Raw genomic sequence first — 15,191 nt, 5'->3', positions numbered from 1 at the left:
GGGCAAGCGTCGGGCATTTTTATGAGACGATCTACCCTTCCCACTCCCCTGCCTTATTTTGTTCCTATCCACTCTGCTGACATCTCGGGGTAAACGTTAGCATCTCGAGAAAGCACCCTCCACCACCCCACTTTGGGAACTGATGACCACCTGCCCGCAGATGAAACACTCCGCAGGAATGGTGGCACCAGGCTCCACATGGCCTAGGGCTCCAGACACTCTTGGGGGCTGAAACAAAATGTGTCTACAGCTTGGAGCTGATGGCACCATGAGTTGCACATATCCATATTCCCTGGATTCCACCTCCTATCACCTCAATTTAGTGGGTTTCTTCTGGTGTGTAAACACGTAATAAATGCACATCCTCTCGGTGCGAAGAAAACTGGAAGTGTTTTATGGAAAACACAGATCCGGGGAGAGTTGCTCTCCAGGGGAGACAGCCAGCGGCAGAATGGGCGATCACATCTTTCCAGCTCTGGCTTATGAGACAGAAAAAAAGGAAATGGGGTCAAGAGGAAAGGAAATGAAAATGTTAATCATTTATGAATAAAAACCACAATTTTGTAGAAATACTTTATCATGTTCCTTTCACAGGCTATGATAAACTATATGATGTCGTTCGTGCCAAACCATGTAAGGAGACCACATCTGTAGAAGGAAGGACAAGCCACCTTATCTTTGGAATTCTGTGGTGTTCGTAATCACGGCAGTCACCCACCGCCCAGAGTGAATCCAGGGATGGAAACAGAAAGTCAGGCTGGAAAGGACACTGTGGATCATTCCATCGAATGCTGCCAGATGAAGTAACTAAGGCCCAGACACTTGTGGCTTTGCCATGGTGAAACCTAAATACAGACAGACTTCCTCCTCCAGGACCAATGATATATGCTATAGCCTGAGGGCCTGCCTGCTGTCTTCCTCAGCCTACATCCCCCCTCCCCCACACTGCTCTCTTTCAGTGGGGAATAAAGTCAGCAACTTGAATTCAATTGCAAAGGGCAGAAATTAAGTTCAAATTGAGTTGGGCAAAAATGGAAATATATTCACTGACATCATTGAAAAGTTCAGGATAAGGGTTTGCTTCAGGCATGGCTTAATCCAGAAACTCAAAAGGAGTCTTGTGATCAGTTGTCTCTCCATCGCTCCTCTGTTTTTCTCTGTGTTGATTCTTTTTCCTACTGGCAGCCTTAGGCTCACACCCTTGGGTTAGATCCTAGAAGGAAATAGGTATATATCTTTCCCATTAACTCCAACAAAAACCTGGGGTACCTGCCTGGCTCACCCTGAATCAAGCCAGCTGTCTGGTCCAGGAGGAGTGAACACACTGACAGACGTGGCCCAAGGCAAAAATCTGAAAGGATAGTTTTCAAAGAAGAGTCAGGGATCTGTTACCAAAAGGGCAAATGATGGTGAGTAAGCAAAAATAACAGATGTTGGTGCAATTCATAACAATGTCTTTCAGTTATTGGGAGGACAGAATTTTGTGTTTGAGGAATGATTTTCTTGGATCTCTTTAAGGCCTGCCCCAGAGATAACCATCTTCTCATGAGACTGTTTTTTCTCTCTCTTTTTTCTCTGCCACAGACAGCTAAGGCTGAGCACCTGCCCAAGATGACCTTTGGTTTAGTAGCCTGGGACCTGGGCATTGGGAAAGGGACAGACCAGACTGGAAACCTCATCATCTGGCTCCCACAAGTGATCTTATGTAATACTCATTTGTGTCACTTGTTTCTACCACAGTCAAGACTTGCTTTTATTTTAGGGGTAGTAAGAGAGAAATGTTTTAGTAAAACATAAGATGTGTTTTCTTGCTGCTGTAGTAATTACTACCAAGAGCCTTAGTGGCTTTGACTACAGCCCCCACATTTTGCACCCCTAAGATGGGATTTAGCAATAAAGGGCTGTCTGCTGCCCAGTAGAAAGAGCAGATTAATAGGCATTAATAGAACCTTCCAGAACAAAGCCATTAAACAGCATTTCACCATAATTGAATAGCAATCGCCGTACCTACTAATTTCACTCACCAGGTGATAAGTTAATTTTACAGTTGATAATTTAACTTCTAACACACAAAAAAATGGCCTTTGGTTGAATAAACTAGTAACTTTCCTTCAAATATGGATTTCAATTGAAAAACACTGGAATTATGAAAAGAAAAGTAGTGTTTGCCACTCATGTCAGACATGCAGGGCCTACTATTTTCTCATAGGCATTCATCATGGCTAAATTCCACTGAGTAGAAAAGATTGGCTGCACTGTGCCACTTACTTCATTTTAATAAATCAGAATGAGACATTTATCAAAGAATAGCATGCACTTCTGTGCTGTCTGAGATGAATTTCACTTCCAGCAGCAGTGATATTTCAGGCCCTCTCCCTTCTATTCTGTACCAAGAAGACTTTACACGCAGAGAAGAATTCAGTTATTCCAAGAAAACAGAATGCAGTAACTTGGCAGTAGTTTTGCAATTGCTTCCTACAATAGTCTCGTTTTTTCCCCTTTAAGTGTTTAGAAATAAAATGTGCCACCAATTAAACGACTTTTGAGTGAGTCTGGTGAATAGAGACATAACTCGCATTATTATCTTTGCTTTAGTGAATTGATTATCATAAAATGCAAAAAGGAGTATCCCATCCATATTTGAGTATGGATGAGGATAAAGATCAGAACACAAGCATGTGTGCCCCTCTATCCCCTGCAAATACATGTATGTGTGGGGTTATCGCACACTCTGATTGGAAACCTGCTGTGGAACGCTGGGTTCAGTTTCACGGTGCCCACACTTGACTGCTGTAATACAGGAGTGCCCTCTGCTGAGCTTTTCGGATAATAGATGTAGGCCTCTACATACAGAGGCGCATTGGCCTAGTGCTTAGTAAAAGTTCAGTCCATATTTATGGAAAAAAATGAATGACTGAATAAACAGATAAGTGACTCTCTGACCTTGTTGTCTCTCTGGAGCTGTAGGACTAGCTCTCCCAGAGCCCCACTACTTAAACTGAGAATGTGCTGGGGCCCGTGGGTGCTTTGTTTGGGGCTTAGAGCTCCGGGGCATGGATTCTCAGATGCCAGTGTGGATCTTGTATGTGAGACCTGTGGAAAATGAGTGGGGTGGGGGCAACTAGCCCACAAAAGGGGATCTAGGAGCGCAGCAGGGCAGGAAGGAGCTTTACTAGGAAAGCTGTTTACAAAATCATGAATTGATGGAAGAGACCGGAAAATAGCATCCCAGCTGAGATTAGAGATGGGAAGAAAGCAATTCTTGCATCTAATTTGTAGGTAAGCATGGGCAGCCATAACTGGAAAATGGGGCTGGGAGTCAAGAATGAAGGAGGCCAACTAGACAGAGAAAGCAACAAAGCTTGCAGGTCCCAGAGCAGGTGGTCCAGGATTGAAGCCACTTATCTGGTAGGAGAGGCTCCTTAAAGAAGAGCCCACCAACACTTCCAGAGGCCCCAGGGCATGTCAGACCACCGTGTCTACACTGCTGCACAGTCACTGTTTACTCTCCAGGAGGAATGCCGGCATCAAGCTGTGTGTCAGTTGAAACCGCTAAGATGTGGGTGCCAAGGAAATTTACGGATGAGGCTATAAATTTGGGGGGAGACAAATGAAAATTTCTGGTGCTTTCAGGCTTTTGCTTGATTCAAGTGGTCCAAACCTGGAGATCAAAAAGATCCACTACTCTATTGTGCATTCAAGTTCATGGTTTTTGTTCTGTTCATTTTTGTTTGTTTGTTTGATTGTGTTTTTGTCTTTTTGAATCAGGATCTCACTCTGTCACCCAGGTTGGAGAGCAGTGGCATGATCATGGCTCACCACAGCCTCAAACCCCTTGGCTCAAGCGATCCTCCCACATCAGCCTCCAGAGTAGCTGGGACTACAGGCACATGCCGCCACAGCCAGCTATTTTGATTATTTGTAGAGACGAAGTCTTGTTTGTGTTGCCCAAGCTGGTCTTGAACTCCCAGGCTCAAGTGATCCTCCTGCCGCAGTATCCCAAAGTGGTGGGATTACAGGCATTAGACATTATGCCATGCCAACTTCATGGTCTCAATGAAAAAAAATTAGGGTTCCTTATTTTTCATTTTGCTAAGCAATAGGGCTGAAACAATTCAGATTCTCATCTTTCTAACAACCACTACTAGTGGTGTGTTGCATTGTTGCTGTTACTGTTTTTGGCAGAAAAAACTTTTCTCCCCATTCAAGTCTTCATAAATAATTATCAGTCTCTATTATATGCCTGAGATAGATATGAAAATGTAGACGCTATTATCTTTTCTATCGAGGTGATTTTCAGATATAATTCTTTTATAAGATTGTTTGAAATATCTCCTTAATATTTACATAGCATCTATTAAATGAATTTTTATCAAGGACATTAAGTCTCTAAATTTTGGAACTCAGCACTCAAGCACACAAAAATGACAGAAAAGATTTTTTTATGTCAGTGCCAGTATCCTTTCAACTCAGGGGCATGGGGAGGGAGAAAAGCCTTAGTATGCAAAAGTTATTTCTGGTTGCTTTAATAATCCAATCACCATAATTAAATTTCTACTCTAATAGCTACAGTGAAGAAAAAAAAAGAGTAACAATAAATATCAGATGATTAGAGAGCTGCACCATGAACCAAAAAGTGTTTGATGGAAACTTGGATTACTCGCATTTCCCCTGCTCCCTCCTCCGCAGGTGAACTGGGATGCTGATTCTCTTCATTTAATTAAAACCTAGTTGGCTGAACCCAAGAGAGTTGGGAACAATCGTGCTTTTGTGCCTCTATCAAGCCCTACTGGCTCTCTTCAGTACAGCAGGGGAAGACAGGGTATGTTGCCAATTCTCCCCTCTCTAATGTGTGGTCACTCAGGATGATTCTCCCCCTTAAAGCAACAGATGGCTTTTTCCAGTATCCTCTATGTGAATATGGCACAATATCTGAATAGAGTTCCTTGACTTGTTGCTGAATTTGTGGGAATAATAGCCACTTGTGATAATTATTTCCTTATGTATTACACTGTGCTTATGTAACCAGATGCTTTGCTTCATTCAGCAGAAAAAAATCCCTTTTATTCTCTTGCTCCCGCCATCCTCCAATCCCTCAGAACTGCTTTCCTAAGGTCATTGGTGACCAACAGAAAAATCCAAAGGCCTTTTGGTTTCCTTTTTACTTGGCCTCACAGCTGATCCTGTTGATCCCTCCATCCTTCTTAAAATTCTTCCCTAAGAAAACCACTGGCCTGGCTACTGAGCAGTTACTTTTCTCATTCTTTACCACTCTACATGCTGCCCCTAAGTTGCAGGACTGATCGGTGCTGATGGCTTTCTGAGATGGAAATGCTTGTAGGTTCAGAGTCACAACACCCACTGGGACCTCCAGACACATGCCTATGAAGCTGTGCTCTCTCCATGTCCCTGATCACGACTGTTTGAATTTGTGTGTGTCTTCTCATTAGTCACCCACAGAATGATGGTGTCCCCAGTGCTGGGTCTTGGACATTCCTGACCTCTCTTCTCTCAATAGTTAATTCCATTCACCTCTCATAATTTCTCAATCTCTATCACTGTCAAAAGCCAGAAGAGCTCAACATAGACTATTGAACTCAGAGTGCTCTCTCTCTCTCTCTCTCTCTCCCTCTCGCTTTCTCTCATTATATCTCTCACTGTCTGTCACTCTCTTACTCTCACTCTCATTCTCTCTTGCTCTCTCTTGCTCTTTCTCTCTTTCTCTTTCTATATACATGTATGTATGTATGTATGTATGTATGTATGTATGTATGTATATATCTATCTAGCTGGCTTATCTAGCAAGTAAATCAAACCAGCACTAGTTGATGTACACACTCATGGCCTTTTCCTTTCCTCTGCTCGCCCCCAACATCCAGCCAACCAAAGTCTAAATCAGAAATGACTCTTGGAATTAAATTGTGAGTACTTTTAAACAATCTTTATTGTTTTTTCTTTGATTCAAGGTAGTTGCCTTTATTTATGTCCTTAATGAATGTAGTATATACTCCTACTTTTGCAGTTGAAAAGGAGCAATCTTCACCTGGGCACAGATCTCTACCCACTCCGCTTGGATGCCAAGGAAGAGAGGGGCTCATCTGATTGGCTCAAACCTAGTATGTAATTGGGTTCCATTTCATTAGTGATCAATGAAGGGATGTGCTCCTAAGAGTAGGCTTGTTGTCTCTTTGCCACCTGTCATGGAGCAGTAGGCTTTATGGGATTAGCCTTTTTATATTCAGGGATAGAGAAGGCACAGCGGGCTTAGATCCTTGGCCTAAGTCACTTTCTTCAATCTAGTGTTTACCACAGAGTTCTAGAAACAGGTGGAGAAGGCTGGCCTTCAGCGTTACCTAGCATAATAAAGCAATACAACCTGGTCCATACAGGGAAGTGATAAGAAGAACCCAACCCTCAGCCTTTCACATGACACAGAAGGACATTCTACTAAACTCTTTGACTTCTTTGACCTCAAGAGACATGACCTTTAGGTCACAGTAGAGAAACCCTAAGGCAAGAAGAGACCCGAATAAAAAGGCCAATATAGAATGAAAGGACATCTCAGACAAAACAGAAAAAATAATAAAGGAGGAGAATTTAGTTTCTCTGCCTTCTCATCTTCCTTCTTTTTATTTTCTATATTTTTATTCTAGTCAAAGATAACGCAATTTTGTGGAAGATGTAGCCCCTTTTTTGCTCACAGTAGAGCAAATTTTTCTCTCCAGAGAAACTGGTGTTCAAGAGAACTAAGAAATGACAGAATTTGTCATTTTAAGTACTTTTTGATTAGGTAAAACATTCACATGATATGACATTCATAAGGAGCAAAAGTGTATTTGCTGAAAAGAAAGTCTGTCCCAAACTCCCTTGCTCCACTCACTGCCCCTACCACAGCTCCTCTCCTTAGAGGTGATCACTTCCATCAAAGGCTTGCATCTAGATATTTAATTACTATTTTTCAGGGAGATATACTTTAGAAGGTATTTATGCAGTATCATAAGTTCATTTGATGGTGGGTAGACTGGTAAAGCTAAAATATGGCCATGCAACACCAAGATGAAGTACTCCAGAGAGAAACTACAAGCTTTTTGTGAGCAAGAAAGAAGCTACTAGACCTTTCCTACTGTAGCTATGAAGACCTTCAACATACAGTCCAGCCTGCCCTACCCTGAGCCCAGTAGGACCTTTGCTCCTCAGAGCAGTTGGGAGGCCTGTATGCATTCCAGAAGCAGCCATCCCCTGAATGTCAATCTTTCTCCAGTGCACTGCGTGCCCACATCCCAGAAGACTCAGCTTCTGCTCCGTTCTTCTTAGCCACATCCCTGAAAACTGGCTAGCCGTTTAGAGCCAGACTTCCTGTCTCTTGCGTTTGTAGCTACAGCTGCTGGCTCTGCAGCCCTCCTTCATCCCATTTTGACCAACTGGCTCAGATAGGAGAAGCAAGGGAAACTAAAAATGGCATATCCAGAAAACAAGCTAGTGGTGTTCTAGCCTGTTAGACTTAGAATGAAAAGACATGATAAAGAAAAACAAAAGCAAAGAAATGAAAATAAACTTAATTTTTGTCATAAAAATTATCTTACTTATCGCTTCTTGAATTCTAGCTTATTTTCTTAACTTAATCTCCAGCCTGCTGCTCATGGACTCTGTCTTTGTTATGATTTTATCTAGTGCTAAGTGGGCAAGATAATTAAAAACAATCCTAGGTTTTTCCTTGCTAAAAAAGTCGTAAGTTCAAATGTGAAAACTGGGCCTAGACTTTGGGCAGAGTAATGATTCAAGAAACCAATCTGGAAATCACAAGTAGCCATAGGGACATAAAGCTGATGACCATAGGAGTCTTCCCTAAAAAGTGTTTATTCAAGCCAGAAACTGGCATGCCCATTCATAGCTATATTATCAAATAATCTAAGATACTTTCATGCAATTAAAAAACTTCAGAACTATTTTAAAATGAGATGAACTCATGGGTATTGACATGGTTAAGATGACCCAGAGATTGCTAAGTAAAAAAGGCATGGTAAGCCAGGCTCGTTGGCTCAGCCTGTAATCCCGCGCCTTTGGGAGGCTGAGGTGAGTGGATTGCCTGAGCCCGCGGGTTCGAGACCCACCTGGGCAGCAAGACCTCATCTCTACAATAAATCAAAAAATCAGCCGGGCATGGTAGTGCATGCCTGTATTCCGGCTACTTGGAAGGGTGAGGCGGAAGGATCGCCGGAGGCCAGCAGGTCGAGGCTGCGGTGGCCGGGAGTGGCCACTGCACTCCAGTCTGGGCGACAGAGTGAGACTCCAACTAAAAAAAAAAAAGCATGGTACACAAATGGTCACATCTTGATAAACAAATGTATGTATTTGTTTGCGTATGTATTAGATTTGTGATATAGTACATGAGAATATTTCCAAAAGACACATAAAGAACTATTGATAGTGGCTATCTCTAGACAATGGAACTGAGGATGAGGAATGGAAAGGAGTTTCATTTTTTATTGTAATTTTTTTTTAAAATTTGAATTGGAGTCTCACTCTTGTCGCCCAGGCTAGAATGCAGTGGCACACCCACGGCCACCACAGCCTCTGCCTAATGGGCTCAGGCGATCCTTCTGCCTCAGCCTTCCAAGTAGCGGGAACTACAGATGCACACCACTATGCCTGCCTCGCTTTTCTGATTTATTGTAGAGACAGGGTCTTACCAAGTTGCCCAGGCTGGTCTTGAACCCCCAGTCTCAAGCAATCCTCTTGCCTTGGCCTCCCAAAGTGCTGGGATTACAGGCTTGAACCACCACTCCCGGCTTATTGTAAACCTTTTGTGCTGTTTGAACTTGTTTTCTAGGTACACGAAAGTATCGTTTTTATGATTAAAAAAAAGTCTTCATTTAGCTAATGAATGTATGCACGCATACACACACACACACACATACACACCTGTATCTATGTGCAGATTTAAGAAGCCCTAAGTTTTTTACTGCGTTCTAGAAAGATTTAAAATAAATATAACAGCTGGGCTCGGTGGCTCAGCCTGTAATCCCATGCCCTGGGAGGCTGAGGTGAGTGGATTGCCTGAGCCCAAGGGTTCGAGACCCGCCTGGGCAACTTGGCGAGACCTCATCTCTACAATAAATCAAAAACTAGCTGGGCATGGTAACGTGCGCCTGTAGTTTCAGCTACTGGGGAGGCTGAGGCGGAAGGATCGCCAGAGCCCAGCAGGTCGAGGCTGCGGTGGCCGGGAGCGGCCACCGCACTCCGGTCTGAGCGACAGAGTGAGACTCCAACTCAAAAAAATAAAATAAAATAAAATAAATATAACAAGTGTCCACAGAGTGAATTAGCACATTGGCAAATGCTAACTCTCCATAATTAAGTGATTCTTGTTTGACTGCATGCGATACATAAAAGTAGCCTTCAAGCATGACCAAGGTGCGGGGCTTGAGAAGTACTTCCAGAGGCAAATTTATGGAAAACACCATTTTTCTTCAGAGCTGCTATCCTCCCACCTCAAGGTCAGGCTGGCAAGGTTAAATGAAACATTAGCATTTAGAAGTGCTTTCCCATGGAAGTAGAAGTGCAGAAGTTTAGCTCTTCTGAAACCTTTAACCTTTCGAAAAGGTGTAATACTGTCAGCATCCCAAGCTCATCTCAGGTTATCTAATAATTCTCTTCAGGGGTGACCCTGAAATATAAAACAGTGGACTGAAACCTACCCAAGATAGTGAAGACATTATGTGCTGTTACTAGAAAAATTAAAAATTATTCTTTCTGCTGTGTGAGCATGCAAATTATCTTTCATAATGACATTTAATCTACATATCATTAACACTTATCACATGAAAGGGTTGGGAAAAGTAGCATTCCAGTCGTGTTTCTGTAGGTAGTGGAGGACTGACTTTACACAAGGTTTTTTTCACTCATTCTGCACTGGTCTAGGCAAAGCTCAGCACAGCACTGTTAATGTGAGAATCAAACCAGGAGGAAGAGTTGGGTCTTCTATGTTTGGTGCATTACTCATGAATATCTATGTAAAAAAAGGACACCTTCCATTGTTAGAGGATGTATGTTATTTACACATCAGTCCTTCTGAGCCCCAAATAGAAGTGTTTTCAATTTTACCAGATGTGTACAATAGCAACAGACATTCATCTCTCCTTCAAGTCTCAATGCCTCTTGTTAAAGTAATATTTTCCAGAGAAATCAGTCTTCTAGACCATTTTAAATATTTAACAAAATCCTTAATGAAATTGTATGAAGAAACCAAAACATGTAGAATAAACATCATCGTTCAGGAAACAACGGCATATTCCAGGATAGTCAAACATGTCAGCATGACTGGTATTGATCTCGTCAGCTCTCTTCAAAGGGATCTTTACCCTCTTCACAATAATTTCAGTAAACTCATGATTTTATTTTTTTCTTTTTCAGAGTAAAGACCGAAACCAAAGAACTTAGCAAGTTTGATTTACCCATGGTCCAAATAAAGTTATTTGTCTCCTTTTCCCTTCCTGGAAAATTCTGTCATGATAACCAATAAATAGAATTGAAAATGCTGTAAAAAAGAGAATTCTCCAAGGCGCTTTTGTCTCATGTGACCTTATAATCAAATTGATGAAGTCATCGTTTCTATCGATTTTTAAGTTTTTTCTCTTCTTTTTTGTTCAAATCATTTTCCTTATAGACATCTTCTGTAACAAAGAATTAATTTTTTTTTTTAAACTTGTGTGTTAGACCACTTTAAATGGACCTAGGGTATATGCAAGGGGGAGCCCAGAAAAACCAGAATTGTTTTTTGCAGGGCAGGCCTCTTGTAGTGCAGGCTTCCCCTACAAGGTAAATGTTCTAGGAAACCACTGGCATCAGTACCAGCTAGCGTCATTATGAGAGGTTGAGTTTGGCTGCCGTGAATGTTTTTTGGAGATTCTTTCAATGCATTTGCCCATTTCATGATGGGTAACTTGCATGAACAACCTGCCCACACTGTGCTGAGAGTTTAACAATTTTTGACACAAAACAACATGACCTCCATGCCTCACCCTCTCTATAAACCTGATCTCACCTCAAGTGACTTTTTTTTGTTTCCCCAAATTAAAAAGTTCTTCAAAGGGAAACGTTTTGCCAATGTGGAAGAGGTGAAACAAAAAATGGCAGAAGCACTAAAATGCCTCAAAATTGACGAGTTCAAAAACCATTTTGAGCAGTGGAAAAAGTCCTCAATAGATGTATTGCATCAAATGGAGAGACTCATTGGAAGCAAGTAACTTTGAGAGAGAGTGATTAACATGGTGATTATCAGGGTCCTGGGCTTCTGGCCTGATTCCACAGTCCTAAAGGGCCTTTCCAGCATCCCCCATTGAGTGTGTCCACGAAGAGACATAGCTGCACAAAGACGTTTAGATGGGCTTCTTAAATCAAGGCACAGCTGCAAAGATCCAGATGGTCCAGATTGTAGGCCCCCTTGATCATGTGGATGACTATGTAATGGCCATGGAGATGCAGTGGAAATCAGTGAAGAAAGGTGTCTTGGTTATGTCAACCTGTAATTATGGCATTGAGTTCTTATTTAGGAAACATCCCTAAAGCCTTTGCCTGTGCAAAAGCGGCTCCAATTGGTATTCAAGCTGACTCTCAAATGGATGATATTTGTGATTTCTTGAGTGACATTTCATCAAAAATTGTGTCCCTGAAAAATTCAAATATCTGCCACAGCTAAATGCTTTTTTCTTTTACTGGGAAGATATAGGAGTAGAGAAATGTTTTATTTGTGACTCACACTTTTCTGGAAGGGATATTTGGTTTAGGTTTTAATAGTATTGCTCCCAGAGTCAGTGAGATATGGGCTGTAATTCCTCTCAGCGAGATGATGTGGGGTGAGGGCCAATGGCTCTAGCTGCAGTCTCCCCATCTGTGAAATGGAGATAATAATAGCACCTCTCCTGTAACACTGTTGGGACAGTATATGCGTCTGGGCATTTAAGGACTCCACACCAGCCTGGAGGATAGTAAACACTCCATGATATTAGCTCTCATCATTTTAATCTTCTGTCATATCCAATTATGTCATTTTTCTTATTTCTGTACATGCTTATTTTGTGATTTGCCTGTAAGTCACTAAAGTAGCCCTTTCCCATTGTGGTGTAGGTCAGTTTTCTGGCCTGTAATTATTTCAATAAGTGACTATCTGTAGATTTAATATAAAAATGTTTCCTCTGTTCATAAGAGGGTGAAGAGTTATATTCTTCACTTTTGACTAGACAGTGAGCATATCCTTATATGTGTGCTATCTAGTTCATGTTCCTTGGATATGTGAAAAAAAATGCATTATTGGACTTACATTGTCAAATTCTTTCTTTTTAGACCCCTGATTTTTGTTCACTGAAATCTGCAAAAATCATCTACATCTGAAGTCCTGAGTATAATTAAAAGGCTATAGAAGTTATTACTTTGTTACCTGTTTCACAATTCAATGTATTCTACTGCCTTTAATTTTTATATAAATGTATGAAGTGGAATGTGTGTATTGTGTGATGTGGTGTGTGTGTGTGATATATGGTGTGTGTGTGGTATGTGTTGTGGGGGGTGTCATGTGATGTGGTACACATATGGCGTATGTGTGTGGTGTGGTGTATGTGTGTGGCGTGGTGTGTAGTTTGGTGTGTATGTAGTGTGTTGTGCAGGATATGTATACAGTATATGTGTGTGGTGTGGTATGTGTGATGTGCGTATGTGTGGTGTGTGTGCGTTCACATGTGGTATGGTGTGGTGTGTAGTGTAGTGTTTGTGTATGATGTGTTTATGTGGTGTGTGTAGTGTGGAATGTATGTGTAGTGTGGAATGTATGTGTAGTGTGTCTGTGCATGTAGTAGGTGGTAGGTGTGGTGTGTGAGCCTGATGTGTGGGCATGTGTGGTCTATGTGTGAAAGGGGTGTGTTGTTGAGTGAAACATGGCCATTGGCTGTCCCCCATACCCCAAATCCTCCATTGAGGAAGTGAGGGGCTGTGTTTCTCTTCCTTAGGAACCACTCTGCCTCACTGGAAAGGTCACATACAGGCTGGATGGACCTTTCTTGGGTCTCTCACAGGTCCAAACTCATGCCCAGGGGCTGTGGGAGCTGAGGCTATAATGCAGAAGACAGTTAATACCATAGGCCTGAGACTGCTGTCTTAGAAGGGTCTGCTTGCAAGATGGCCCTTGGCTTGTGTCTGGGGACTTGGATTTAGGGAGGGTCCACACAATTCCCCGAGCTGATAAGAGAGACTTGCTGTGCACACTGTTTACACAAGCAATATGGTTTATGTTGAACACCTGGAAGTCTGAAGCCTGGGTATGTGCCATGCAAAGGTGTTATGTGAGCAACCCAATAAAACGCTGGGCACTGAGTCTCTAGTGAGTGTCCCTGGTAGACAACCTTGTACACATGTTGTCACAACTCATTACTGAGGGAATTAGGCACATCCTGTGTACCACCACTTGGAGAGGATTCTGGAAGCTTGTGCCTGGACTTTCCCCGTGAGCCTCTGGACTTTCCCCGTGAGCCTTTCCTGTTGCCAATTTTGCATCCCATCCTGAGCACCACTGTATGATGAGTCCCATGAGTCCTCCCAGTGAATCAGTGACTTGGGATGGGAGTGGTCTTGGGGACCCCTGACACAACCATCTTCCTTGGGGATGTGGAGGGATGAAGTGAGGGCCTTGGTGATTTCAAGGGACTCAAATACCCTTGAAAATCACTCCAGGAAAACATTTCTTCGGCCGGGCTCGGTGGCTCAGCCTGTAATCCCACGCTTTGGGAGGCCAAGGTGAGTGAATTGCCTGAGCCCACGGGTTCGAAACCCATCTGGGCAACTTGGCGAGACCTCATCTCCACAATAAATACAAAAAAAAAATTAGCCAGGCATGGTGGCACGTGCCTGCAGTTCCAGGTACTTGGAAGGCTGAGGCGGATGGATCGCCGGAGCCCAGCAGTCAAGGCTGCAGTGACCGGGAGTGAGCCATTGCACTCCAGTCCGGGTGACAGAGTGAGACTCCAGCTCAAAAAAACAAAACAAACAAACAAACAAAATCTCTTCATGCAAAGAGTTCTTAGGCAATCTCCGGGTCTGAGCAGGCAAGTTGGAATGAAAGACTCCCCCACTCCATTCTAATGTATCTTTACAACTAGTTCCTATAATGTTCTTCTAGAAAAATTGGGTTGCTTTGCACATAGAAAGTGTTAATCTCTAAGCTGGAACATGGAGAGGACAGAAGAGAGATTTTGGATGCTGACAGACAAGACACAAAGCTGTCCAGAGACATTAAAAAACCTAGGGAGTTTATTTTTGGAACATTTTAATATATGGTAATGCTCTTAGCATTTATTTTCTAATTTTAAAAACTAAAAGTATTACAATAATAATGTATTACTGTTATATTTAAAATACATACATTTGAAAAATTTAAACAACCATTTTAGCAGATTGTTAATGTTTTTCTTAAATTAAGCCTGAATATTATAGCTTGAACTATTTCAAATACTATGAAAACCTATTGCTCTCTACCTGCTGTCTAACAACCACAATCCCATCATAAAATCAACCTAAACATTTGAGAAGAGACATGGTCTGCCATTTTTGTTGCTGTTGTTGCTGTTTAATGGACAAACCCTTGCAGGCCTGGAATCCATAAGGATGATTGAATTCCAGGAAACATTAATGCTGTGATCAGCAACCACGATGCATTCCCAGTTGCATACAGTTTGGGTCATAAATGACTGATGGCCAAAAACTGCATTAGCTTATAAAAAGGCTCTATAATTAGAAGCATGCATGAGCATATATGTATATGTATGCACACATGTGCACGCATGCACGCATCCACACACACATCCACACACACCACGTCAATCCCAGAGTAGCTGAGAACACAGGTTCTGGAGTCAGACCTGAGTTGGAATCCTGGCTTTTCTACCTGTTGGCTCTGTGATTATGGAGAACTTTCCTAACTACCCTCAGCCTTATGTTTCTTCCATATAAAAGTGTACAATTATTCCCATATTCTGTGAGGATTCAATGAATCAAGTATCCAGGAGGCACTGTAACCATGAGAGGTGGGTGGGTAGGCTGCCATGTGGTCTTCTGGGAAGCAGGAAGTGAGTCACAAGTTCATAGACAGGCGAAGGTAGACTGAGGCTTCATGTCTGTATTAAGGAGTGGGGATCCCTCTGCCC

Source organism: Carlito syrichta, unplaced genomic scaffold (assembly GCF_000164805.1).
Source record: "Carlito syrichta isolate Samal-C Ts95f unplaced genomic scaffold, Tarsius_syrichta-2.0.1 Scaffold303990, whole genome shotgun sequence".
Classification (NCBI taxonomy): Eukaryota; Metazoa; Chordata; class Mammalia; order Primates; family Tarsiidae; genus Carlito; species Carlito syrichta.
The sequence above is the reverse complement of the archived record's forward strand: the minus strand, read 5'-3'. Positions refer to the sequence as shown.